At 45.6% G+C, this 27,968-nt stretch overlaps 1 protein-coding gene and 1 long non-coding RNA gene across 31 annotated transcripts in view; one reads left to right on the top strand and one right to left on the bottom strand.

Moving 5' to 3' along the window:
• Nucleotides 1–27,968, top strand: part of LOC110404622 — a 227,154-nt gene that overhangs the window by 193,576 nt on the left and 5,610 nt on the right. For 6 of the 19 annotated variants that reach the window (XR_002442359.1, XR_002442358.1, XR_002442362.1 and 3 more), the window contains 5 exons: nt 4,536–5,040; nt 9,259–9,403; nt 14,509–16,568; nt 16,657–16,881; nt 18,825–21,575. This is a non-coding gene — a long non-coding RNA (uncharacterized LOC110404622). Of the gene's footprint in view, nt 1–4,535; nt 5,041–9,258; nt 9,404–14,508; nt 16,569–16,656; nt 16,882–18,824; nt 21,576–25,519; nt 26,175–27,968 lie in introns of those variants that run through there. The other 13 variants (XR_002442369.1, XR_002442374.1, XR_002442366.1 and 10 more) reach the window with 12 other exon arrangements.
• The window catches only part of FHIT (fragile histidine triad), a 542,632-nt gene continuing 517,322 nt past the window's right edge, over nt 2,659–27,968 (bottom strand). For 9 of the 12 annotated variants that reach the window (XR_002442357.1, XR_002442347.1, XR_002442355.1 and 6 more), the window contains 2 exons: nt 26,417–26,626; nt 10,584–25,205 (listed from right to left, as the gene is read on the bottom strand). The gene's annotated coding sequence lies outside the window, so the exon portion shown is untranslated. Of the gene's footprint in view, nt 5,601–10,583; nt 25,206–26,323; nt 26,627–27,968 lie in introns of those variants that run through there. The other 3 variants (XR_002442348.1, XR_002442349.1, XM_021409041.1) reach the window with 3 other exon arrangements.

Here is a 27,968-nt window from a genome sequence, read left to right on the forward strand (position 1 = left end):
CAGAGGCCATCTGTGGGGTCATTGCTTCCCCCATGGCCTCTGAGGCCTGATGCAGGCCTGGCCAAGCAGCCCTCCTCCCTGCTTGCCTCCTGCAGGCCAGGCACTGAGGCCTGGCATTGGCAGAAGCTTATGTTGCCAGTCCACAAAGTGAATTTGTAGTATCCTGAGAAAATATATCCTTTTTTCTGAAGATTGCATGAGGCGGAGCAGCACTTTAACATTACTGATTTTCCAGGCTGGTTTCTGCCCCTCGCCGTGGCATGCTGCCCGCTCACCGAGAACACTTTATTCACTGCTCAGCTGCTTTAAGGTCCTGCTCATCAGCTAGGCTTTGGAGAGATTAATAATGTCTTTTTTTTTTTTTTCCCCATACAATGTCCTTGACAAGCCAGAAATCCGCCCATTCGCTGTTTCAAGCAATTAAAATGATGACATTGCCATCAACCCCCACACAACCGGTTGGCGAAAGCACTGTGCGATGGAAACTCCGGTGAATTTGTATGTAGCTTGGCAGAGAACAGCCCTGCTGACTTCCCAGGCTTTGTTGCTCAAATACAAACATGTAAAACCAGCGTTAGGCACTGAGAGCTGTGCCAAAGTCAACTGCTGCCGCGTACAATAAAACAGCATGTGGAGGGTTGCTGTTCTAATTGGGCAGCCAGGAACCCCGGTGGACAGCAGGGCTTATTTATTGATTGCTCTTCAGATCAGGAACTGGACGGCACCACAGGGAGCTAGTAAAGGAGGAAAAGTGTTTTAAATACGTTGTAAATGCTCCTTTGCAGGATTAATGAGCGGGAAACTGTAACGTGTTAACAGGATGCACAGAAAAGTAAAAGCTGGTAAACCTGCATGGCTTTGCCTTGCACAGGAGAATTCTGCTTCAGCAGAGATGGGGAAATACAGGTGATGATAAATGTCGCTGTACTGCTGTGCTCTTGCAGTGGAAGAGAATCTATCCTTACACTGAAGTTCTCACAAAATTGGAAACTATTAGAAAATACAATGGGAAAATAAAGGAATAAATGGAAGGGGGAGCATCAGAGGAAGCTGAAACCTTTCCTCTTGGCTGCTTATTCCCTCAGGGCTAACTTGCAAATGGCACAAAATGTGTGCTATGCTCTATCTCCTACGGAACAAAAAGAGCTGAAGGTGCCCAGTGGGGACCGTGCTGGGGCAGAGGGGGCTGTCATGCCATTTATCACTTTGCTGAGTGTTTGGATCTTCACCCAAAGGCTTTGCACAGCTCCACTGTACATTCAAAATGCTGAGGCAGGGGGGAGTGAGACACTGATGCACAGATGTGCAATGAAAGTATTAAAGCCTGTACTGTCGTTTTAGGAGCGTGCGCTGTTCCCACAGTTTGCCAAACTCTTGTAATTATCTGAACACCTGCAGCTTGCCTGCAGTTCAGTCCTTCGTGCTTTTTTCCTGCTGGATCAGCTCGTTTCTAGCTGCCTGTCGCATGGGAGATGCTCTCTTCAGCGCTGCAGTTATTGATAACCGAGCAGCTCCTGCAGGTTGGCAGGAGTGGAGGTGCAATTGCTTTCCTGTGGTCCTGGCTGAAGAAGGCAAATGGCAGGCCCAGCCTGGGAATAGCACAAGTTTTGACGAATTTGACAAAGCCTAATGTCTTTGCAGTGATCTGATTAGTTGTAGGACCACTTATAAGTGAAGTATAAAGAAAATGAAGTAAACCAGAGAGAAGTGGGAATTTTTCTGTATAAAGGGCCAACTTTTGCATGAGAAATGAACTTGTCTACAAATCTCATTTTGTTTTAAAGTGTTTTCGCTTACTGTATGCTTTCCCTTCCTGTTTGTCCACCTGTCACATCCAGTTTGAAACGTGAGCAGCTTGCCACATGGGATGCCTTGTGCTTAGAGATCTCCAGCTGTGGTGGAACAGGGCCTGGATAGACTCTGGTAGGGCTGGACCTGATCCTGCATTGATGGACTGCCACCAAGACCAATGGGTCAGGCGTTCAGCCTTCTGCAACTTCAGACTTCTGCTGTCCTTTGACTTGTATGCTAGGGTTGGCAGTGTCCTCGGGGAGAGCTGTTGGCTGTGCGCAACATGCCTGCCTGTGGGTATCTCCTGGGCTATCTGCCCGGGAGGCAGCTGCCCAAAAACCACGACATGCTAGAGATGTGCTTACAGGGCAACTTGGCAGGCTTGAATGGAATGGGCTGGGATGTCTCCACAGGGTTTGAATACTTCAGTGGTGATGTGAGTGCTTCATTGTTGGAGCTCTCTGTTCAATGCTGCTTAAGAGATCTCCACTCGTGCTTAGACCACCAAGGGATTTTTCAAATGAGAGGGCTCTGTTGTTTTTATCCAGTCCTTCTCTGTGTAGAGAGAGGGATTTCTTAAGCACACAGAGGTTTGTGATGTGAGTACTCATTATCCACCACAGTTTGTTACAAATGAATCATAAAGTAAACTTAATGAAACAAGGCACACAAAACTAGATTGATATTTGACTTGGCTGGGCTTGATGTTTTCTCTTCTATATTTTTTGTCAGTTTGGCAAATACTCTAGGATTTTATCCAGCTTTGTTCCCTCCATGTCATCCCTTTAGAGGTTTTCACAGGTCACTGCAAATGAAGGAAGAACCATATGAAATGTGAGACAGACAACATAGAGGTAAAAGCAGAGGAAGGGTATAAAGGTGTATTTTTATTTTGGTCAAAGTCTATTTAACCTGTATGGAGCATCCTGACAAAGAAGTTTTATTTCTAAAGTTGTGTGTGGTATTTTCAGGGGTCTCCTCACTAAATCGTCACTTACAAGTGTACGTTTTGCAAGGATCGATGTGCTTATGGACAGTCACTGCTGCTGAGGATAATTTCTTGGGTTGGGTGGAAAAGTCAAGTAAAGCTTGTAGTAATAGCTATGGAAAAAAATACACCTTACGATGTTTAGCTGGGTCCCAGGACCAGTCTCAACTTGTTGCTTTAGGTTCAGCACCAAGAGGGTGGTAGCTGTTGGGAAAAGAGAGCTAGTCTAAGGAGGATATAAGTTATATCTTATTTTCATTTTTTTCTTCCCATCTCATTAAGGAATTATAATACCTTGTGTAGTGAAGATAGAGCATGATGGATGGTGGTGAGCAATGTCCTTGGCTGAGCTAAAACCCACTGAGGGCAGCTGCCATCCTGTGTACCAACTTTTGGGCCATGGGATGTGGCTACCCCGTTGCTTTGCAAGGCTCTTGTAGAGCACACCAGGAGCTGAGAGCCCCTGTACCTCCCGGTGCAGCCAGGCTTCTCTCTTCCTTTATGAGAGGAAAGGGGAGGGTCTTATTGAGAGGAGAAAAGCAGAAATAAAAGCTATCAGGAAGAGGCATGGAGGGTTGTTTTCAGGTCATGTCTGCACTAGCCAACAGTTTTGTCTCCTCTTAAAAGCCAAGAGCTCACTGGAGGCAGTCTTCTGGCAGCAGGAAAGCAGCTTTGGGGAGGCTTTCTCTCTGGTTCTCTATCAAAGAAAATCTACTCAGAGCATATCTCGCTCCATGGGAAGGGGAACAAGTAAATAAATCCAACCAGCTCATCTACAGGTGGTTTTCAATACCTTTTAGCAGCAACCTACCTGCCCAGAACATCACTGCTGCCCTGCTGAGTGTGGAAGTGCTGATTGCCTGGTGCAGACACAGCTCTGCTTTGTGTCCATCTATCCTCTGGGGTGGTAGAATGGCTTGAAATAATGTAGAAGTTCAGTTCGGCAGGGGTGCTGGAGGCTCTCCGCTTGCTTGAGGCTTAGGGAGGGCTTAGTCCAAATGTGTCACCTTTGAAATATATGGAAAAGCCAGTATTGATTTCAGAGGATGACTGTGGTTATGTTTGATGCTGGTTTGGGTGCATCTGGAGTCCAGGTGTCAAAGGCTGGCTCCAGAGTCTCCTAGCTGGCTATTTTGCAGGCAGAGCATTAGTTTGGTGAAGCCAAACCTTTAGGGCCAAATCCTCTACAGGCAGAAGCAGATGCAGTTGTTAGTGTTTTTGGAAAGCTGGGCCATTAATTATGAATGGAGCATGTGTACTTGCTTACTTTCTGGGGACACGGAGCATAAGGGTGTCTGCCTTTGTACAAGATGTGCAGGCACACAATGAAATACAGCAGTAGTTAAATGTTAATGCTCATGATCAGATTTTGGCTGTCTTCCTGCATGACTGTTTGCAGATGTTGGGTTGTTTGTGTTGGTTTTATTTTTTATGGGCTTTTTTTGTATGTGTGTTTGTTTGTTTTGGGGTTTAGTTTGATTTTTAAAGTCTTCAAGAACAGTGATCCTGAGAGTTCTCACTGTGAGATTTGAAAGCTCTCCAGATCAGAAAGAAGAGGGGGAAATCATTCAGAAACAAGCCAAATAAAACTCTGTTACCAATTAAAAACTAGAAAACTGATATTTGGAGTGGTTTCTCACTCCTGGAGAGGGTAGGGCATCAGTGGACGCCTTCCAGTTCATGCATTTGAGTGTCGCTTTTATTGACGTGGACCTGGTGGCTCAGACCAAAGTGTTTCCTTGATGCATTCCCACAGGTGAGCTGGATGTGGCCAGTGAGCAGCCAGCATGTGGGAACCGCAGCCCAGCAGGTGTGTAGGTACTGCATAGCCCTGTGGGGAAGAGCGGGGCTGGGACACAGAGGGGACATGCTCAGCCTCCATCCGTCTGTGTGCAGATGGTTTTCTTCTGCTCTGTTCTTTTCTGAGCAGCAAACTGGCAGAGAGCAGGGGCTGAGCATGCTGCTGGGCTGCCCTGTGAGGCTCCGGAGACATCTGATGAGATGCATTGTTTTTTCCAAGTTTTTCTCACTCCTGTGTTCTTTCTTCCCCTTTGTATTTGTATCTAGTGGCTGCTATCAGTGATTTTGAAGGAACTCTTGTTCTGGACTGAATATGCAGAAGCAAATCCCAACAGCACACACAGGCAACATTCCTGTATTACACCCCCATCATCAAGCCCAGATGCTCTGGTGGAGTGCAGATGTCCCCCAGAGGTCCAGTCAAATGCACTGAAGTGACAGAGAATCTGCTGCATCCTCAGGTAAATTGTTCCAGTGGTTTGTTAATTGCCTTAGCTGTTCTGCACCAAGAACAATTTTGTCTCTGTAGAAAAGCCTTTGGTTTCCAACCACTGGATCTCAAGATGCCTTTGTGTCAGAGTAAAGAGCCTCATCCTATTACTCCTGTTTCTCGTTGGGAACTTGTTGACCACTCTCAAGTCACCTCTTCACCTTCCTGGGGACGGACTAAGTGGACTGAATGTCTCTGGTTCCCCACTATTTATCAGCCTCTCATTCTTCTTGCTTCTGCTGGCTGAAACCTCTCCAGTCTGCTCTCAGCTTTCTCTCCAGCTGGATGCAACAGGGCTCATGTGGTCATTAATGTCTTGTGCTGTGCTTAAAGAGCTCCTGGCTGGTTGCTGAGCTGTGCCCCACTCTGTGCATCCCAAGCCCAAGCTTGTCCTGGGGTTGTCCTGAGCCCTTGGTCCTGCTCCGATGTTTCCATGAGAGTTGGGATGAGGAGTATGGAGAGGGATGCCTTGAGCTCAGGATCAGCCTGCTATAACCCAGGGGCCTCTGTGCCGCTGGTTGGACACCTGTCCTGTCAATAGAAAAGGAAAAGAAAGGTTCTGAGACAGGCAGCTGTGCTGGGCAGGGGGAAAGAGGTAAGGGAGCGAGGTGCTGGTTGGACTCTGCTCACACAACAGTTCACCTGGCTCCAAGTGAGCGTAATTGTAGAGACAAAGTAGGAGCGGCCTAAAAATAACAGGGACAGCGTAACGTCCAGCTAGAGAGAAAGGGGACTTTATGAGGTCCTGAACCAGCATCCTTACCTGCTTTGTGCTGTGCTGCAATGTGTGAGCGCTCAGCCACTCCAGCCCTGGTTAGAAATGAGAAATTTCAAGGGCTATTGAGCACTCTGTGAATTTTCACAGTGGCTCAGCGCAAAGTTATTTAGCACAGGTGTTTTGGTAATTGTGATGCATTGGGAAAATTCACAGTGCTCAATGGCCCTCAAACTTCCACCTGCTTGGTGTGGTGGTTAAGTATTAGCGCAGTGGATTATAAGATAAAATATGCAGGAGAGAGTTGCTGGCTGCAGGACTTTTTCTGGCACTGGTGATATTTCTTTGTTATTCTACGAGTGGTTTGTTTATCTGGCATATATTAGAAGGACAGAAAGTTGACTTCAGCTGTGCTTAGAGTGTTTTGCGCATAACAAACCTGAAAGGTCCACATTTCCTCACGCAGAGGACAGGTGATTTGAGCCACCACCTCCAGCACCCTTAGAGCTCGTGGTCCAGGATGTGTTGCATGACAAAATGCCCAACCTTGAGCTCTGGGAAGGGGGAGAAGGAGGAGGGACCTCTACCTACACCTCTTGTAATGTGTGACTGCAGAGGGCCTGAGAGTTTTCTTTTAATTATTGCTTTCCAAGTCACCTCTGCTCTCATGCTGGCTGTGCTGGGAGGGCCCTTTGGGGAAGGACATGCTGGCTGTCCTTTCGTGCACAAATGAATAGGCTGGGCTGCTTTGTAATGACATGATGTGACCAAGTACAGAGTTAGAAGAAAAAAGCTTAAGTTTGACTTGAGTCCTGACCATGCAACATCATGGTAAGCACATGCACTGAGCTGATGAGGTTGGCCAATATTACAAAGTATTTAAAATACAGAAAATGTCATTTTCTGCTGCAGTTCTGCTGTTTCCTAAGCTGATTTTTCATACTGCTCCTGCAAGCTTTTCTGGCTTTTACTGTGCTGTGGGATGGGAAGCTTAAAGCACAAAGACCTGCAACACTGTGGATGAGCTTTTTGGCTGCTGCCGTTTGCAGAAGAAAGTGATTTTATTAATTTATTGGGTTTGGTTTTTTTGGGTGATGAATGGGTATTAGCAAGGATGCTAGTAGTGTCATTTCCCTCCTTCTGCAGCTTTCCTCCCAGATAAGCACACATAGCTGCCCGGCCTCGTTCCACCCACTTCTCTCCATATGTTCACCCAGTTATCATGGGAATGCACCCGCACACAACCACTGAATTGAAGTTTTCAAAGAAGTGAGAGTTCAGTATCTGAAAGCAAAAGGTGATAAACAAGAACATGCTGAAAATCCCAAATCTGTGCTGGGAAAGGAGGAGAGCAGCTGGGTCAGCAGAGAGCCCATTGCTGTGTTTGTGCATGGTGATCTCAGTGCAGGGGAGGAGGAGGAAAGCACATCTTCCTTAACACAAGCAGGGATATGAGCATTTCCCATGTGAATGCTGGCTGAGTGTGAGCTGCTGGCAGGGCAAAGAACTCCCATGGTGAGCTCTGCTCCTGAGGGCACAGGTGGGACTTCAGCAATGAAAAGGAAAAACAGAACCACTGAGGCTGTTGGGAACAAAATGCAGCCACTTGCAAGAGCCTCCCAAAGAGGAGAACTAGAGACCTGCAGGAAGCTTAATGGGAGGATTTTGTTTTGAGCATATTGGAAACAATTCAAAATTCCCAATTCTGACAAGATGTCAAATATAAATTTCAAACGTCTCTTCTCTTCCTCTCACACCATGCTTTTTTTTTTTTTTTTTTTTTTGGCGTTATTAACATGTAAATTAAGTTCCTTTATAGAAAACAGCATCTCGAGAAGCTGACAAGTGTTACGAAGGACGGGGTCAGGAGGCGTTCCCACTTCCACCATCAGTGCTGTTCGCTGGGATGGATGTGCAGTGGTGGTCAGGATGCTCAGGCTCCGTGCTCCCACAGTTCACTGGTGGGCACAGAGCTGGGGCAGCATCCCGCATACAGGCATTGTATGGGTCCCTCTGGGTCTCCGGGTCCTACCAAAGCCAGCAGATGTTTTGCTTTGTTGCTGTCCCTGGAATCAGGTTGGGACCTGCACTGCATAGCAACCTGAAATTATTTTAAAAACCCTCAAAAGGGTATTAACACTGCTCGTGAATTAATAGTTTGTCTCACTGCTGTTTATAAATGGTTTTTATGCTGTTCCTCAGCCAAATGAAGGCTTTCATTTTCCCAAACAATTAAACTCAAGTTATTGCCAGAAGACTGGTAGCTCCCGCTCAGTGGCACAGAGGCTGTGATTAGGCTTTTCCTTCCTTGGATTTCACTTTAAGGAGGACTTTAACTTGTTTCTTACTGCTCACTGCTGATCAGGCTCAGCTCCATTTTGAAAAATGGTTTCCCTAAGTTGTAGCAGAGGCTTGTGTTTCAGGTGTGGGTGTTTCATGGGTGGATTCGTTCCCAGATGGAAAGCGCTTGCAGCTTGTGTGTCTTCACTGTTTCTAGGAAGTGCCATCCTTGAAAGCAAGGGATACATTGTGCCTTTTTCTCCTACTCTTTGAAAGCTGTCAGTACTAATTTAATTAGTTGTTGCATAATCACAGTTTAGCATTTCCAAGTCTAATGTATTGTAATGTTGTTTATACTGATTTGGTGATTAAGGGCCTTGTCAGAGTCTTTGTTTCTCTACAAAAGGAAAATGCATTTATCACCCTTAAAAAAAAAAAGAAAAAGAAAAAGAAAAGGTTTTCTTACAAATGGGACATAGCAGATTAAAGAGGCTGATTTCACCTGGAAAGGTATTTACAAGGTTTTCCATAGAATTGCTGTAATTGTTATTGTCTACAGCAGCCATGTGGCACTGGGGCTGTGCCCAGCCTTGGCCTAGTGAGATGAGCAAGCGGAAAAGTCTCTTCTGCTCAGCCAGGGCACTGTTTTGGGGATCACTCTGTGCTGTATTATAAGTGTAGCATCCTATGTGAGACAGCTACGGCTGCAGGCTGTGTTTCTGGTCCTCAAAGAAAGCAATATGTTTCCTCCGCCCTCCTGCTGGAGCCTTAGTTGCAGTTTTCCACAGCTGGGTGAATGACCATGTTTGTGTCTGTCATCAATTCCAAAGTCTGTTATTTAAATTACAAAGCTCTTTCTTTGCATCAGTGTATGCACAGCAAGTTAGCAATCTGCATAAAGTCCCAGCAGGCAGTGATTGTCTCCTAAGGAAGGCAGAAGTAAAGACAGCCCACTGGATTGACAGACGTATTGCTGAATTCAGATGTGTTCCTGGGTGAATTGGGTTTGTTTTGAAGAAAGTTGCTGTTGACACTGTTGCAATGGAGCAGCCATGAGCAAGGTCTTGGAAATTAGGCTGAACTGCCAGCACAGTTAAGAGTGTGGTGTAATAAAACCCACCATCATCAGCTTAAGGTCTCAGTAAAAACAAGCCCAAACCTGAACAATTATGGTAATTCTGCTTTGATTTGCAGCCATGATAACCAACAGATACATGAGCTGCCTGGCAGAGGAGCAGGCAGAGCTCTCCCAGGACTGCCCACAATGTCTGTGTTCCTTGACGGGTCATCGAGGTTTGGGTTCTGGTTAGCCCTCTTCAAGCAACTCCTGCGGCTGCAGGTAAGGGTGATGTAGTCCCACTGACTGATGTTTGCTAAATGGTGGGGAAAGAGGGTGAGGGGAGCTGCACCCAGTCAGCAATCATGGGATAGAGTCATGGAGTCGTTTGAGTTGGAAGGGACCTTTAAAAGTCGTCTATCCCAACCACCCTACAATGCAACAGGGCCATCTACATCTGGATCAGTGTGTTCAGAGCCTAGTCCAACCAAATGAGACAGGAAAAAGAGGGTTTTTATTATTATTATTTCCTACTTCTAAGAGATTTTTTTCCTTCCCCTAAGGAGAAAATCACAGCGATCAATACAATGGTATTGGTTTTGTGGGACTTTATAACAGAGAGTTAAACTTGCTGGTGGTAGTTTCTGCACACTTCTGCAAGGAGCCTCTGAGCAAGAGGCATGTCTTAGCGTAATGAGTTTAAACACAAACAGTTATTATTTCTAAATAAGTACATGCTATTAAGTGCTATCAAACTTCTATAGAAAATATGAAAACATTGGATGAAAAACATTATAAAAGGCTGAACTCTCACCTGGGAAGTAGCACATAATGTAAATCAATAGAGTTGCATTTCTTTACTGCTTTATTGACTCACAAACACACAGCTTATAAGAGCCGTTCAGTATCCTCCCCCCTTCTCAACTCTATTTTATTTCCAAATACTGCTAAAGGAATGTTTTTTCTCTCAAGGTAATTGCATAACTTCCTTCTGTTTCACACTCAAAAAGCACCCATGTGAGTCAATGAAGCACAGGGCATGTTTAGATTATCTCTTACCCTTCACTAATGATGTTCAGCAGATCAATTGGTGCGAGAGTCATTTCTTTTTTTTTCACCCCCTTATAAAGGATCTTGATCTTTCTCTAAGGGGAATGACCTTGACTTGGTAAACTGGGAAAGCTGTTTTGCTATTCAAACTGAATTTAGGCAAGCTAAATAAATAATAGGCATAAGAACAAATCTCCTCCCTTAAATGAATGTAGGATATTAAGACCTGGCTTTGTCATGATTATAGTCTAATACACAGCTTGCTGAGAGGCACTATTTTTTTTAGCCTGTGCCTCTAACCTTGACTGTCCCATTCATCTCTGTGGAAACATTTCCTTTTTGTATACGTTTTGAGCACACAAAGAATTTAAAACTTACATGGCATGGTCAATCAGAGATACCTAACTGGCTCTTTGGAAAACATGAATTGTGCATTTTTTATTTTTTTTTTTCAATACAAACACAAAACAAGTCAGTGGCACCACATTAATCATTCAAGCCGATTGGAAAGCCTCCAAGCACCAGCTGAGTTAAAAAAAACAAAAAACAAAAAACAAAAAACCCCACATGCTTTGATAAGAACCGACCAGGAATGAGATTTTTTTTTCTCCTAAGTTTCAAAAAGAACAGCAACAACAACAACAAACAATTTGAAGAATTGGCAAGAAAACAAATTGAACTATCATGGCCGGTTGTAAGGGCCGTGCTTTGGCTCTGGAGAAAAGATTCATAAATATTCATTTACCTGGGGAAACATGAAAAACAGGATTAGACTTATTCATGGGAGTTCATCTTTAGGGTCAATGCTAGGGTGAGAGAGCCAAGACAGGCAAATTGCAGTTTTATAATGTGTTTCCTGGGACAGGCAAGATCTGCAGTCTCTCTTAAAAACAAAAAGGAACAAAAAGGACAAAAAACCCCCAACCCTCGGTAGACAATGAAAAAGGATTTTCATTGCTTTACTCAACAGAGGAGCTGCATACAGATGCGTCCCATGGGTGATGCACAGCCCCCTGCTCCCCAGCAGCTGTGTCATGGGCAGGGCTGGCTCTGGCCATGTGTCCCCTGGCAGGCACTGGGCCGTCCCCACAGATACACAGAACTTTCCCCGTGATGCCTGTGCCCCTTGCCTGGGCCTGTTCATCCTGGGACATGAGAGGGTCCCCTCCTCGCTGGTGGGAGCATCCCACGGACAACTGGATGTTGGTGGGATCAGCGCCTGCAGCATGATCCAGCCCTGGACTGCAGTGGGGTTTTTACTGTAGGAAAACATCCTGTGGTTTTGAAGCTGGCAGCTTCTTCCTGGAGCCGTTCCCCTTTGTATAAGTGCACAGTGGGGAGCTAATGCAATCACAAGGCAGATACGATGGGAAGAGCCCACGATGCTTCCAGGACCAGCCCCCACCTTACCAGAGGAGAATAAAGGGCTGTGACCTCTGGCAAGGCAGCCAGGAGCGTGAAGACTTCCATATGTCACCTATCCACCAGTGGGATGAACTGAAGTGAGTCTTAGGGAAATGTAGCCAGGTCCAGATGATAACTCAATATTCAGGGCTTGGAGTGGCTCCCTTCCTCTTCTTCCACGTGGAGGGCTGTCCTGTGCTTGCTCCTGCACCCTTTGGTTGCATGTGTAGAAGGTGACGTTGGTACCATCCGCTGCCAAAGGGCTGTGTAATACCTTAGCACAATGGGTCTCTGCTGTGGGTCTGGGTGGCTACGTGCTGCCCTGAGACAGGGTGATGATATTGGTAGCAGTTTAGCAGTTTTGCTTGACCCCCTGTGCTCATATTCAAAGGAACGTACAGCATGAGCATATGCAATGTGCATTAGGATGTCTAGCAGACTAACGACCACTAGCAACAACCAAAAAATCAGATCTCCGCCTAGCCACCCTCTGCAGCACATTATGCTTATCTCATTCTGATGCCGTTAAAGCGAGCGGGTCAGTGATTGTGGTGACCTGACCCATCAGTGCTTCAGGACACACGCACCATTTGTGACTCCTGCTCCTGCGCAGGGGTGCGACCCTCAGAACCGCGCAGCTGGGACGGTGTCACAGCCTCGCTGCCACCGCGGCTGTGTGCCATGGTGAGCTGCCAAGTGCGGTGGGGAAGTGTGTCCAGAGAGTCCTCCTGGAATCTGCACAGGCTTTTCAGACACATCTGGCAAAAATTAAGCTGAATTTAGGAAAATAATAATAGGTATAAATATTTTCTGCTTTGCTATAAGCAACAAAACCACAGAAGCACATCGGTTTGTCTGCAGGACCCAGCTGTTAAATACCAGCTTTCCCAGCTCTGGTGGGAAATGCTCTGCCTTGTGGTGACGGGGATGCTCTGACACTGCCTTGCATTTTGGTCTCTTCTATGTCTGTGGAGCCACTCCCTCCATCTTTTCAGTTACCACTATCATCTCTGGTCTCTTTTAATGTGCCAGAGTAGCTCTTAGCACAAGCACCAGTGGCTGAGGGGAAATTGGACTTTCTCTGCCTTTGCCTTCCATGCATGGCTCTCTGTTTGCTGATTGTTATCTAGAACAAGCAGGATCCTGACAAACAAAGGCAGGTAAAGATGCTCTCTCATTACCTGAGCTCATGTGCCTCTGTGTTGTTGTCTTCCACTGGCTGGTTTGCAAAGATATGATCACAAGACTTCAATACCATGAGTAAGGAACTCCAGCTCCCCAGGCCTGATTTCATTGAACAGCTCCAAGCTTGATTCCAAGGGAAGGCAAAGGTGTGGGACAGGCTGTGCTGTGGCTTTGCTCCCTTGCCATGAGCACTCCCAATGCTGGAAAGGCCAACCAGCCCCCAGCAAGACAGTGCCAAGCAGTCTATGGCCCTTTTGTTATAAGAGGACTTAAAGCTTTGCTCTGGGTCACCCTGAACCTGCCCTTTATCCCAGCCCTTGCATCCCCTGGCTCAGACATTTCGGTACCGGATTTGAGCAGAATGTGGGGCCTTCCCTCCCCACTCTGTGCTCACTGCAGACTTGTGCAGTTCTTTTTCTTGCTCCTTGATCACCAGCAGCCGGGGCACCGCAGCTGTCTATAGCAGAGATGAACAGTGAGTGGCATCTCCTCTCCCGGCAGCGGGCTGCCTTGCTTTCTTCCCCTCTCCTTCGATAAAAAGTGACAAGTGCTCCTTCACGGAGCGCTGCAATCAAAGGCGCTGCTCGAAGGGAGCTGACAGTCGGCTGCGAGCTGGTTTACCCGGGGACTGCTTAAATAGAGTTCACATCCCGCCCGGCTCTCCCTCGTGTGACAGTGTTTTGCACCCTTTCTGATGATACCAGAACTTATCTCACTGTGCCTTTATCTGAATAATCAGCTCAGGGGCTCCTAATTCTCTCAGAGGGATTGCTGTAGCTCTGCAAAGCTTTCTAAAATGTGGTATGAGGTGGGCCAAAGGGCTCAGCGCTGTGATCTGCCCCCCAGCACCCCACTAATGGCCAGGATCACACATAAGTGGATTTTCCAGCCATTTCAGGCTGCGCTGGGTGTTGATTCAGCCCCGGTTCAGGCAACCACAGCCACCCTTTGTGGGAAGACTGCACCTTGAAGGATGTGCTGGGAGCACCTCCACTGGAACCGCTGCCACTCCCGGCAGCAAGGTGCCAATGAGCTCCTTTCTCTCTGTAGCAGCTGCTTTACAACACAGCAGCTGATCCAGCAGGTATCCGTGTTAGGGGATAATGGATGCTCTATTTTCTATCTATCTTCTGCAGCTTTTTTTTTTTTTTTTTTCAATGAGGGATCACCTTCACCACTAAAATTGTTTCCTTTCATTCAAATGAAAATGTCTTTAGTTGATGTGCATGAGTAAGAGGATGAGGAAAGCTACTTTGGGAGGATTCTCCATTTGCCACTGTGCAATGAAACAGAGATAGATACTCTTCCTTGCAGTGGTCTGTGTAAGATAGCCGGAGTTTTTACAATTCATAATTAGTTTCTGGATAATTATCTATTAATATTTGTCATGCTTGATTCCAAGCCAATGTCTGCTTTTGGCCAAGGTCTCTTTCCCCGGTCACATTTTGCATACTTGGACTGAGCCACCAGAGAAAACTGCTTTTGCTGAAGTCAGGGGAGCGCATTTGCTAAGCAGGCCAGGGTAGCAATTTGGTAACTTCAATAATTAGTCACTCGTTTCTAGAAGCCTGCTTTATGCAGCACATAAATGGGAACTAACCTTTAGGAATCCTCCGCAGCGCTGACACCTAGCATCAAACTCACACTTCGCAACGGGAAGGAGAATGCATAATTTATGAGCTGGTGAAGTATCTTTAATTAAACCAGTATTTTCTAAATTTTGACTTAATTTAATTTTAATCTAACAGAAAGAAGCAATCTGAGTCCAGCCAAGGTTTTCCTTAAATACCAACCCTGCTATGTGGGAGGCTCTGAATCAAGTAAGATAGATGATTTTAATTTCCATGTTCTCAGTGTAACACTTGGGGTCAATGTTTGCATACTTATCATAGGCAGTTTACAATTGACAACCACTGTAATTGTTCAACTTTTCTTTGGTGAAGACCTGAATGACTATTATGCACTGTATTTATTATGCCACACGCTAAAATATAGATGATTGATTATTCCATTACTCTATTGACCAAGGCTGTAACAAGGTGTGACAAATACGCGCCATTAAGGTCCAGAACCAAGTGAAGAAGGTAGCGCAGCCAAGCAGGAGAATCGTAACGCGTGCCATACAGGAGAGCTTCAGCAGACTCTCAGGACGGTGTGTTTAAAAGACTTTATCTGAATGAATGCTCTTCATTTCTGCTAGGCACTTCCTGAGCATAAAAAAAAGGATAACAGGTCCTCATCTGAAAAGCTTAGGGTATGATTGAGAGCCCACTGGAGCCAGAGGAAATTCTTCCGATGACTTATTGGGCTTTGGCAGGGTCCTGAGGGTAATCTCTGTGTTTACCTCACTGAGAGTTGTGTCAGAACCTGAAAAAATCACCATTCGTTAACAACATTAAAATGTGCAGGAAAAAAAGTGTCTGCCATCACTGATACAGTGCATTAACGTGAGCTATGTGCACGTATCACGGGGACTCACAGTTGCGATGTGAAAAATCCCATCTTTTAAAGCTCTTTGTCTTCAGCTTGGTATTTGAAATGTGTAATTTAATTATCTTTGAACTCCTTTGTTCCTCCTTAAAACAAATCATGTTCAGTTTTCTTTTTAAATATCATGCAGTGATGGACACAGCACAAGGGATCATGGTAACAAAATGGTGTTGAACAGCTACTGGAAATTAGTAGTAATAAACAATGCATTTGCTACCAGCCTGTCACATTAATTAGTCTTCAGAATGTGTCAGTGCTTTTCATTTGCATTTAACGTTGCCTGAGCTTACTGCCAATTAAATACAATGTTGTTATCAAATCAGCTTGCACGTGATTACACTGGATTAATGTGGTTATTTTCTTTGATCCACTATAATTAAAAATCACAGTAGTGATTTTAAACTAGTGTAAAAAATGTAATCAGACTACATACACAGCTCCCTTTTTCTTCTAATTTACTTTAATAATACTCACCTCTAATTAACAGTTCCTGTTAATTAAAGAAAGAGTCCTTTGCCCTGTTTAGGAGGGGAACTCCTTGGAGCTTGGAGGGGAACACTGCATTTTGCAAGAGCTGGGGGCTAGCCCCACATGTACCTGCACTGTCTTTGCCCTCTGATTGTTACCAAACAGGATCAGTACTCAAATTCTAGGGGAGAAAAATGGGCAGCCACAACCATCTTCTGCTGAGAAGATCCGACCAGCTGAGTGTCAGCCCTGGAGCCCTATTCTGCCCAGCCCAGCTTCTCAGGATCCAGCTTTTCACTGAGCACTTGGTTTTGGGTCCTGCCTGTCAGCAGCGGTAAGGAGCAGGCAAAATGCCACAGCCCCAAACAGAAGGATGCCTGCTTCTCTGCTGCTGACAGACAGGACCCAGACAGCAGAGAGGCTGGAGGAGGCTGCTTTTCTGCTGGAGCAGAGAGAAGTAATTAGTCAAATCACTGCAGCGCGGAGAGGGACGCTGGCCCATCTCCCATCAGACAGCAAATGACTCATTGCATGACAACTTCAGTAAAGGGATATTGTTGGGTTGGTTTTTTGTTGTTGTTGTTGTTGTTCTTCTTCTCTGTTCCCCTGTTCCACTTTAGCAGGAAAACAAAGAGCTGAATTTTCCAAAAGGCCACCAGGGCTCTTGTGTGGGAGCTTAGCCTCCCAGGTCTCCTAAGGCCACTGAGAAAGTCACTCTTGGAATAAATGTCATCTACCCACATAGGGGTGGAGACAAAAAGCATGGCTGCCCCTTCCAGGTGTGGTGACCTGGAGAGCAGAAAGGAAGGAGCCTTCATCAGAAGTCCTCCACAGGTTCTGAGACATGCAAGTAATTATGCATTTTATTACTTCTCCTTGAGACTTGCTTAGGGTTATGTTTCAACCAATCTGAGATGTATTTCCTTCTCCATTGGCAGTGGTGGTGAAGAGGAAAGCCCTGGATGGATGTATTTATACAATGTGTGGACGTAGCTGTGCTGGATCCTGCAGGAAAAAGGCAGCCCTGGCAGCTCACCACCTCTGCACACCAACACACCAGCCACAGGAGTAGCTCACAGCTGTGGAGCACTGCTGGATGGAAGAGTAAGAAGAAACCAATGGAGACGTGCCTTCGTACTCGCTGCATCATGTCGAAGTAAGGGGTAAGCAATGAAAACATGTTTGCAGGAAGCTGGTTTTCCTCACTGCCAACGCAAAGCTCTTCTGCTACCTATCCCACTGCATGCCCTTCCTTCCCGGTTCAGAAAGCAGATGATAAATAACTAAGCAAAGAATTAAGCTTGAAAGGGTGGAAGTTAGTGAAACATGAGGCATGCCATGCTGGCCCTTGCTAAGTAATGCGTGGTGTTCTGCTGAGGTAGGGCTCTTTGTGCACATAATAAGTAATGTTCCAGTGATATGAAACCTCAGGTTCCTGATTCAGCTGATATTTCTTGCAAATTGTTGACCTACTGCAGTCTAGTCAGGATTTTTCTAGTCCTGGTGGAGTGGCTCTAACAGTGACAGAGTTGTCATGCTGTTTCTAACAAATATGCAGCTTTAATAACTTGGAAAGTTATAATATCTTGAAGCACCTCAGAAAATAATTGCCTCTGTGCTCTACAGTAGCATTCCATGTTTATGGACTAGGAAAAGAATTAGTTAAATACTAATTAATAGGCTTTAATATAGCCAGTGCTAGCTTGTGTCACAGAATAACTCACAGGGACAATTTTAATTTCACCTGACGTATGAATATTGATGACTTGTCCCCTGGGCTGGAAGCAGAGCTGTGCAGCTGCACAGTGAGCAGGGAGATGGGCGGCTGGGATAACGAGAGGTGGCTTCAGGACGGGGCCAGTGGAGCCAGCTGCCACCTGGAAGGTTGCAAAGGGGGAAGTGGGCCAATGCCCTCCCCTTCTGCTCCTCTTGGGAATGGCACAAATGTAGGAAGCATCTCCTCACCCAGCTTTGATGCAGCAGGCTTGATGAAGGAAATGCTACTTGCTCAGATCAGTTCTACCTACTTTATTGTATTTTACTCCGATTTAGCTCTCTTAGAATTTGGAGGAATTTTCAGCATCTGAGAATGAAGCTGTGAGTTCCTCTGGAGCTAACAAAACATAAGGGCATTGCTTGTGTCAGTTCAAAGAGGAGATGTGTCACATGAGTGACAAAACCAAATGCTGTAGGTATGCTTTGCCACCTATTAAAACCTGAGAGATGGTGAGATCAGCCCCCTCCCCTGAGTGTAGCTAAAAGCTTTTATTAACAGTGCTGCAGCCTACAGGGACCTGTCACACTTCTGTTCCCCTGGCAGGGGTCAGAGATCAGACAAACTACTGCCATGCTTTGAGCCCAACTTGTCTTCCAGCATCCTGTGGGCCACATTTTGTGCCATGCTGAGGCTTTCTGCCAAAGCACTCATTCGTGGTGTGACTCAGGCTGGTGCAAGGAGCCTGTACAAGCCCATAGGCGTGTACCAGCCTTTGGACTTTCTCTAGGTGATTACTGGAAGGCTCGTGCTACATGGGTGAGGCTGTTTGCAGCCAGTCGAGGTCTGGGGAATTGCTAATGAACCCAACAGTTCTGCCAGAAAACTCCCCTGGTCCCCCACTGTCTGGGTAATTAAAATGAGGACTGGATGGGTGTGAAGTTAATGCTGTATACATAATGTATCTGTCCCAAGGTAAACCTACACATCTGTTCTCTGTAGTGCTGTAAGAGCAGGACATAACTGAGTGAGAAATAACAACAGCCAAGCACAGTACTGTCCACACGCTGCTGGAACAGTCGCAGAGCCAGGCTGAATAGGAAGCTAGAGCTGGAGAAGTGGGCTGGAAGCGCTGCTGCTTAGAGCCACTTGTGGGCTTGGCTCTTCTCAGTTTTCCCCTTTATTCTGCCAGTGAGCACAAGGAGAAACTTCAGTGTGCAAATGCTGCTGGTTCCCCATTGCACAGATGTTCCCAGGGACAGCAGAGCTGCCGGTAAAACATCTGTCACTGCACAAAAACGGGAAACAAGAGTCTCCCAGGCTCTTACACAGCCTTGGTCTCCTGTGAATGAACTGTCACTTAACTCTCACGTCTCTCTCCTTTTCATACAGAGGTCAAGCTTGTGAAACATGCTTGAAAAACTGATGCACCAAAGGGATACTTCAGTCTTCCTGAATGTGACCACAAGCCCTTTGCATAGCACTTCAATTTCAGAGATGTACTGGAGGTTTTCTCACAATCTTGGTTCCACCCAGCAGCTGCATGAGGTAGGCTCACATTTAACAGAATCTTCTGTTGTGGACAAAGGACCCTCCCTTCCTCCCCCCCTCCCTTCCTTCCCTGCCTCAGCCCCTCCCCCTCTTCTTTCCCTTCCTCCTCCTACCCACCCTCTTTCTTGCCTGCCTGTTTTCCTTCCCTCCCTTCCTCCGTTACACACACTTACCCCCTGCTTACTTGGTCCTGAGGGGTCCCTGGTGAAGAGCAGGTATGGTGTTGACATCACACTGGGCTCAGCTCCTTCTTGTCCTCAACTGCAATGAGACTCCTCACAGTTGTTCTTGCTATGCTTCTTTTCTGAGGAATACTAATTCCTCATTCTGTGTTATTTTCTACTATGTCTCTATTTCCCCCCCATCCATCTTAAGAGTGCCAATGATTACTATCACATTGCTCTGCTGTGTCTATATAATTAGAGCAGTTGGCTCAAGTAATTACTTTTTGCTTCCTTCAGTTCACTCCTCTACTCTGCACTAGCTTTTCTTCATTTCAGCCTCTTTGGAGAAAGATTTCAAAGCAGGGTGTGTGGCTTTTAACTCCCTACAGCCCATTGAATCGGAGGCCACCGGCTGCTAAACTCTCTGAAACCTCTGAGTTTGCTAAAAATGCTGAAGCAGACTTCTCTCTCCTGCTCTCTTATCCATGGTAAGCAAGAAGTACTTCTGCATGTAAGTTGTGTGGTTGCGAACAGTGCCTGGCTGCCCCCCACCCAGGGATGCCAGACCCTGTATACCACCCTCCTATCCCTCCCTGGGAAGGGGCCCCTCGTTCTCTGCTCTCACATCTTCCCTGCAGGGAACTGGTGGCTGTCAGGGGCACAACACCCCTTCACCCAGCAGCAAGGAAAGGAAAAGTCCTGTTGGCTGAGTCAACAGATGTGAAGAAACCAACAACAGAGACCCGGGAAGTTCCTGCTCCCCTCAGCCTCTGTGTCAGAGCTCATCTTGAAGGATTTCCTTTCACACCTAAGCATCTGTTTAATTACAGCTATTGCAAAGACAGTTAATAGCTGATGAACATGCCAGTATATTTTAATTGAATATATCGAGCGCACTGAACAAAACCACAGCTCTTGACCTTTCCCATAAGTGAAATGTTAGGACAATCTTTTCTGCATCTAGAGCCCAGTGAAAGCGTGGAGGGGACCACACATTACTGCTAATGGGAGTCACCCATGTAAATCCCTCTCATGTCAGCGTGGTAATAGGCTGCTTAGCATCCAATTATTTTCATTTCATACAGTTGTTGCTCATGTTAGAGAAAAAAATGGGAGCAATGATCTGGCCAAAGCACAGTGCTCAAGGCTGCACTCCCTCCTCCAGTCCTTCCAACTGTGGTCATCCCATACTCACACTTTGTTCCCATCATGAAGGGCTGGGATGATTTAATGGCAGCAGCTACAGTTTATCATTGCAATGGGACAGATCTGTGAACCAACCACCCCCTCCTGCCCTCTAGGATCATGATGAGACAGAGCCAGATTTATTCCAGATGCTGGGAATTCTTGGCCCCTCCCCCCCCCAGAAAAGAGCACTTAAGCCCCTGCTTAAGTCTTTATTGATTTCTAAGAAGCAAGAGCTTGTGATTAAAGTTTACTCGTGCTTAGGCACTTTCCTGAATTGTGCTCAGGTCCTTACCCCAGCAAAACTCTCATTGATTTGTGCTGGAGCAGGGGCTGGCTGAGCCCTCAGGGAATGGCGATGTATTTACAGCATGGTGCTCTTCAGACACATGACAATTTCAGAGTAATTTTGGAACATTAAAACAGCATTACTGGTGTGTTTTAACTGGCCATAAACAGAAAACTGGACTTGTCTATTGTGGTTTGATATTCCAAGCTAGGCAGGAACATTCAGTCCTGGCTTGCAATCCATTTTATCATGAAAAAGAAATTTTGTAGGTTAGATAAGTCAAGAGCTTACTCTTGCAAAATATCAGCCCATGTCTGAGAGCTGCGGTTGGGCTGCATCGAATATTCAACTACAGGGAGGAAAGGGAAGGCTCTTCTTAAGGCTCATTAGAGATGGCAAAAAGATACAAAAAAGACCACCACCATTTTACACTTGTAAAAATACCCCTAGTAGATTCACATTTTTAATCTTCAGTACAAAAGCTCCATAACTACAGCAAGGCATTAGTTTCTGATGACTAGCTACCTTTTTTTCTATAGCCTCTGGCATTGAAGCTCTCAGTGAAAAGACACTTTAGAGCTAGTTCAGGCAGTTCATTTTCTGTCAATCAACTCTCAGGCTGGAAGTATAAAGGCAGTAACATGACAAGATTTCTATTTTAATATCTTTACTCTTGATAAGATAATCCTAGAGGAATGGCAGTGATCAAATATTTACAGGCAGTGCTCACTGGCACAGTCTATTGTAAAATTAAATACACAAAATTATGTGGGGATAATGTTAATGTTGTGATATGAGGACAAAAGACAGAATACCTGAAATGAAGGTTGTCTGTTCTTAGTAAATCCTCCTCTGCAGTGGGGATCGGCGCTGCCGTGGTGGAGAACAGAGGAGCAGCTTCCATTTTGCGACTGGTGACTTTCTGTTGCTTTTCAATGGCTTGTTTGCTATTTTAACATATTTACTTACCTAAGAAGCTTGAGTTTCAAGCATGCTCTTGTTTGTGTGTACCACGTGTGTATCTCACATGGTGTGACTAAAAGCAGGGGACCACAATTTTGCACTGATGAGGACGCAGGGGCCCTGTCTGGGCCATCCCCCCAGAGCACATGCAGTAGGCCACATGCTGAGGAACAGCTGTGGGCAGGACAGGTCAACCCTTCCAATACCTGCCCTTTCAGGTAGGTATAGAGGGATTAGAGTCATAGAATCTATGGGGGATAGAGTCATAGAATCATTAAGGTTGGAAAAGACCTCTAACATCATCCCCTCCAACCATCGTGCCATCCCCACCGACCCATATCAACTCACATGTTACGATGCTTCCATGTTCCTTGAACACCTCCAGGGATGGTGACTCCGCACCAAACTGGTGAGCCTGTTCCAATACCTCACCCCTCTTTCTGAGAAGAAATTTTACTCAGTATTCAGCATGAACCTCTCCTGGTGCAACTTAAGGCCATTAGCTCCTATTTGGTGGTTTTGTAGCTGCTCGACAGCTCTTCAGACAGGAGACTGAGTAGCAGTAGTAAAAAATGCAGTTCCTAGGACACATCACCCAGGAGCACCACCTTGAGAAGGCGCATGTCCTGCAGTAAGACTCCCACCCTTGGGGCCAACAGGAGCTCATCAGTAGGGCAAACAGCAGTCACATGGCCACTTGAAATGCGATTCTTATTTTCCTGGAGTTGCCTTCCAAAAAAGTGGGGTGGGGAGTAGGGTGCTGGAGGGAACAGTGGAGGAAATCTTCATCCTGAAATGCAAAGCTAGAAAGACTCTTGTCCTAATAATCTCTTTTTTTTTTTTCCCCACAAGAAGAAAAATTGCATTTTCCAGCCAGCTCTATTCATGAGCAATTGTGCAGACCTCTGTTAATGGGCTGTGCCAGGCAGTGGTCACCCTACAGAGCTATTGGCAGGAGAGGTGGCAGGTTGGAGCAGGCTACAAGGGAACTCTGCATGATATTTTTTGATGAGCTGATTATTCAGGAATTTCACAACAGCTGAAATACATCACTCTGTTCTGAAACTCACAGCTCTGCCAACACTCAGGACAACTTACATGAGCAGCAGCAGCATTTTCTCCTTCCCCACACTGCTGGCCTGTACGTTTGGGACTAGACACAGGAGCAGGACCACAGTGACAGCTAAAGATGAGGAGTCGACAGGAGGACATAGAGAGCTGAGATAGAAGTGAATTAGGTACTTTCATGGCTGTCAGTCTGAGTAGTTAGAATTAAAAGTTTTCCTTTAGCTCTGGTGGTAGTGGAGCACTGATTTTTATTGCTTCACAGACCATGCATGACTTTTTAAAAATTTATTTCAGGCGGTGCTTAGTCCCCAGATGCCTTTCAGGGTGCTGTCACAAGGCAGGAGCTGACCTCAGCTCCCCCCCGATTCCAGCCAGGAGCCTCCGTCTCAGACATCTTTGTGTGTCAGCAGCCAACTCAGGCTACAGAGACCAAACTCTCAATTTTTCCCTTTTTGAAACATTAATTAAAAACTAAGCACTGTGCTATCTGAGCTACTGATCAAATGAGAGCTTGACACATGGGGGAGGGATGTGTGTGTTTCTGAGGGGTTACAAGCAGCACGGTGCTGATTTCTGAAGCACTGCACAAAGACTTCAAGAAGAGGACATGGCACACTCCTGGTCCCTTGGTCCATCAGCATGTGAGCGCCTTTGAGCCATCTCAGGAGCAACTGACCCCACGTGAAGGGCTGGAGGCTGATGCTGGGAAGGATTCTCCTAAATCTGGAGGGATAATGATGCTGAATTGCTGAAAGATAATTAAAAAAAAAATCCTCCTCCTGTTCTCACTGGAAGCACTAGAATACTACCTGACTGCCTTAGTGCAAGCAGATTCGCCACAGGACAAGTAGCCACCTAAGCTGCACAAAGAACTGTAACTGTGGTCTAGATGAGCATTCTTGGAAAACCAGGAGCAGAGGGGCAGAAGAAAGGTATTGTGACCTTGCATAGCACAACACAGGCCCAGGCTCCTGCTATGCCAAAGCCTTCGGAGCTGATTCCTAATGTTTTTGCCCAGCCCCAAAAATCTCTGTGTGAGCAGATGGTGCCAGGTGGCTTTCAGATGGCACTGTACGCCAGGGCTGCCTGGTGTGGCAGGGCCCAAGTCCATGGACCAACAGTGTCCCCAATGGGTCGGTGCTCCCTGACAGGCTCCTCTGCATGCTCCCAGTAACCTGGCTGTGCTCCTGCTTACAGGACTAATGGTGCAAGAGACAGCTTTTCTGCAATTTCTGTTTCAAAGCAGGCAGGGCTAAGAGGGCAGCTGGAGCCACATCTTTCTCCCAGCCTGTTCCTACAAAGTCAATGAAGAGCAACGCAGCTGAAACACAGCTATTCTGCTAATGAAAACAGAGGCACGCAGGCATAGTCACTGCATCCCCTTGGAGGAACTGCTCACTTCAACAAAGTAAACTTTTACTAATGGAAAAAAACTGGGAAATTTGCCTGTGTATAAAGATAGGAACATGGTCCCAAGCCATTAACAGCAAGCACAATCAGCTCTGCCCTGTGTTAGGAAGCCACAGTGCTGGGACTGCTCCATTTGCACCATGTCCACCTAAGCCCTGCACAGCAAGCTGCTCTTCACCTTTCTGATTTTTCCTGTGTTTTCTCTTCTCAGTGGAGGAGCTCAGTACCTTACAGCATCATCCAGTTAAAGGCAAGCCCTGGGCATGCTGCATGCTGGACACGACCCAAGTCCCAGTACAAGTACAGTGATTAAGGCTGGAAACAAAAAGCTTAGCTTACAAAGACCAGCAATGCCTTCAGCACAGGGTATCCTTGCACTTTCAGCAACTGTACCATTGTACAGAACACCCTGTGTGAAGAAAAATAAGTCTATAGGAAAGATATGAATGATCCAGACCCCATCCCTAAAGCTCAGGTCTTAAAAAAGGGTAGGGGAGTTACTCTACATACTGCTGCAGGATGTCATGTACTTCATGATCTGCCTTTTCTAATCTCTTCTTATCTCTCACTCCAATCCTTTCTCCTGTCCCTCATCTATTGCAAATTCCCTTTTAAAGCTGGAGCTCAGCACATAAATATTTTCATGCTGCATAAATAGGTTGTTTTGTGCATAATGCCACAGGAGGCTTTTTTTAAAAACAGGACCTTCAGTGCTGTGATAACGGCCTCCTCATTTACACAAATGAAATGTTCCATACAGCTCAGTACTCATCTGCTCAGCAGCCCCCGTGCAAAATGGTTGGCACAGCGCCCGCTCATCATGGGCTACGGCATTAATACAGAACATTCCATACTTAATTGGAAGCCACTACGGTTTGGAAATGTAATGGATGCTCAGGTTTTCCATTTAGCATTTTCCCACTAGAGCAACCTTTGTTTTCTTTCTTCGCAGAATCACAGACACTTTAAATATTTAAAGTGCAAAAGGGCAACCATTCATATTGGCCCATCTGCCAGCCTGTCTGCTCACCTTTTCTCCTCCGTCACTTCTTGCTCCCTGACCTTCATTTCCTGTTTATTCAGCCCTTGTTCAGGGTCCAAAAAGTGCAGAAACCATCAAAATGGCCTTTTCATTTACTCTACCTGGAAAGAGATATTGCCTTACAATAGCTACAGTTTTTCAGAGGGCTAATGGAAGACATGGGCTGACACATCCCATCATGGGAAATCTTTGAAATCAAACCTGCTTTTCAGGAGCAATATTTTAACAGCAATGCAGTAGAATCTGGAATTAAAGTTGGTGATTTTCCTCTAGTGTTTCTATTTACACTTGACTAGCAGAAATACTTCAAACCAATGCACTGAACTCCTCTGCACTGTATAGTGCAGAGAAATGTAGGGAAAAACTTAGGGAGAACTGTGCTGCATACATGTTTGTCCGTTGTGTATTTTCTCAGGTCAAAGCGTGACCCTGCAGGACAGACTATTTTGGAACATTTGGAACAGTGAGCACACTGTGCTGCCAGGCACGCAAGGCACTGCCTGACTCTGGCTTGGACCTGACCCTAAAATCCCCCAGTGCTCAAGTAAACCCTGCACCTTACATCCCTTCTGGGTGGCTCTTATGGAAGGACTTGGCACGCACAAGGGACACAGAAGATTTGGCTGTAGCATCTCCACAATTCAAGAGTAAGATGATGGGTGCTCTTTTCGTGCATGTCTTGCAGACTCATTTCTTCTCCCTTCCATCTGTTGACTTCTCTTCATTATGTGTTAGCAATCAACAACTAACCCACGGCACGTTCCTTTGCAGGGCTCTGAACGCAGCATTTCTTGCTGAGGGAGCGTTCCACACGAGTGGCTTCTGCTCACGTTGTCTGTTGCTGCAAGTAGGACTTTCATGCCAGTCTAACCCTAATGCGATGACTATCACATTAGCAGCTTTACATATTCATTGATTTGCAGAAGTGTTTTGTATTGCCTTAAGCTCCAAAACCTTTGTGACAATGTATTACAAACAACAGACAAAGGAAAGATCTTAAGAAGGGCTACAAATTTCTTGTTCTGCTATCTTATCTGGCAGAACAGTACCTCTCCAAGTTTATCTTGTCTAGTCTACAACAAAGCCTTGTTTTTTATGAAATGTCATACTGCTAAAAGAGCTAATTTTTCTTTGATACAATAGCCCACGTACAATAACTGAATCTCAAAAAGCACAACACAGAGTAAACACTCTGTAATGTATCTAAACACAGCAGCTATCCAGTTATGCTAGCACTTTATTTCAATTTAGACCAAGGGACAATTTTAAAAGATTTGTTCCCAAGTACACAATTCAGAAAAATATGACTTACTACTCAGAGCAGTACTTTGAATCAGCGCTGTTAGTTGTCTTAGCTGAAATTCGTCCTTGATGATATCCAAAGGTCCAATAAAATTTTTCACGGAAGAATCCCCTATTTGTAGACCATAATAAAATCGTTCAGCTGCAACTCCAGGGCTGCCGAGAACTGGAGAATGAGGTCTTCCTTATGTCACAGGATGTTTTTCAGACACGTTGTTACCTGAGAAATAGCAAACGTACTGGTTAAATATAATAGTACCTTTGATGTGTGTTAGTAAGACAAAATGTAAGGCTGTTTATTGCTAATGAGTTGGGTGCTCATTAGTGTGTTCCATCAGGAAACACTGACAGCAAAAGGCAAAAGGAAATGTTCGGTGTTAAATCCACACACAGCACATTTCAGCTCCTATTATAGCCTATGCTACAGGAAGAGGAGAAAATTGTTGCATGCAACTACTTTAGAAATATATATCAGAGCAGTGTTTGATTCATTACATACTTTTTTTCAATAAAGTTCATTTCCAGATAATACTAATGCCTTCCTTTCACGTTGCACTTTTCATTCCTGACTGACAAAGCACTCTCCAAAGGAGGTCAGCATCATTTTACAAAAAACAATCATGAAGTGGAGCACCTCTCTGATGTCACTGAGTAACACAGCACAGTCCCCAGCTCTGCTGACTGCTAGTCATAGGAACAAGGGATTAGAAAGGGCATCTTGTGTCATCAAATCCAGCTTCTTACTCTTCAAATCAATTTTGCTATAATAATCTCATGCAAGAGTCTTTGGAGTGCCTGATCTCTTATATAAGCTCCTGCAAATGCTCTTTCAAAATCATCATCTCTTGTATATCCTCACCCATCTTGACCCTGTTGTGGGATTCTCTAGGTAATGCCAAGGCATTACACATCAGTAATGAGGGACCATTACTCTGACAACTTCAGCTACCTCTGACACTGGAGGATGAGTTGGGATCCTCTTCCCATGCCTGCTCCAATTTGATGCATCTTGTGTTAGTCATTCCTAGAAAAAGACCTGTACTACAACAGACAGGTGGAAACAAAGAAATGTTGAGAGCCTGACAACTGCAGCTGAATAGAGCAGTAAAAACCATGCACAGTCCCATACACAGTCATGTTACTGCAGCACTAACTGGAGGCCTGCATTAGCCCAGGATGCTAACACAAATGGGGCACATAACTGTCCTTTTGTGTACAGACTGATATCCTGACAAACAACAGAGCCTCAAATACACTCATTCCAACGTCTTTCCAATGTCCATCACACCTCTCCTTTTTCAAACAGCTATTTACCAGAGGAGTTACATTGCCTTTCCACTCTCACAGCCTTGATACAGAAACACAAAGGCAGCTCTTCAGCTTCGAGGTCACGTTCAGGTTGCTGGCTTGAGCGTCCTTGGGGGCCGTCTTATTATGCAGCAGCTACAGCAATAGGATAACTTGATACAAACCTTCGCTAATAATTCAGCATGAAGTAGACATTTTGCTTGGTATCTTCAGTTTTGTACCCTCACTTCCAACCTTGCTTAGAGCTGGCTTCG

Source organism: Numida meleagris, chromosome 11, assembly GCF_002078875.1.
Source record: "Numida meleagris isolate 19003 breed g44 Domestic line chromosome 11, NumMel1.0, whole genome shotgun sequence".
In the NCBI taxonomy this organism is placed as follows: Eukaryota; Metazoa; Chordata; class Aves; order Galliformes; family Numididae; genus Numida; species Numida meleagris.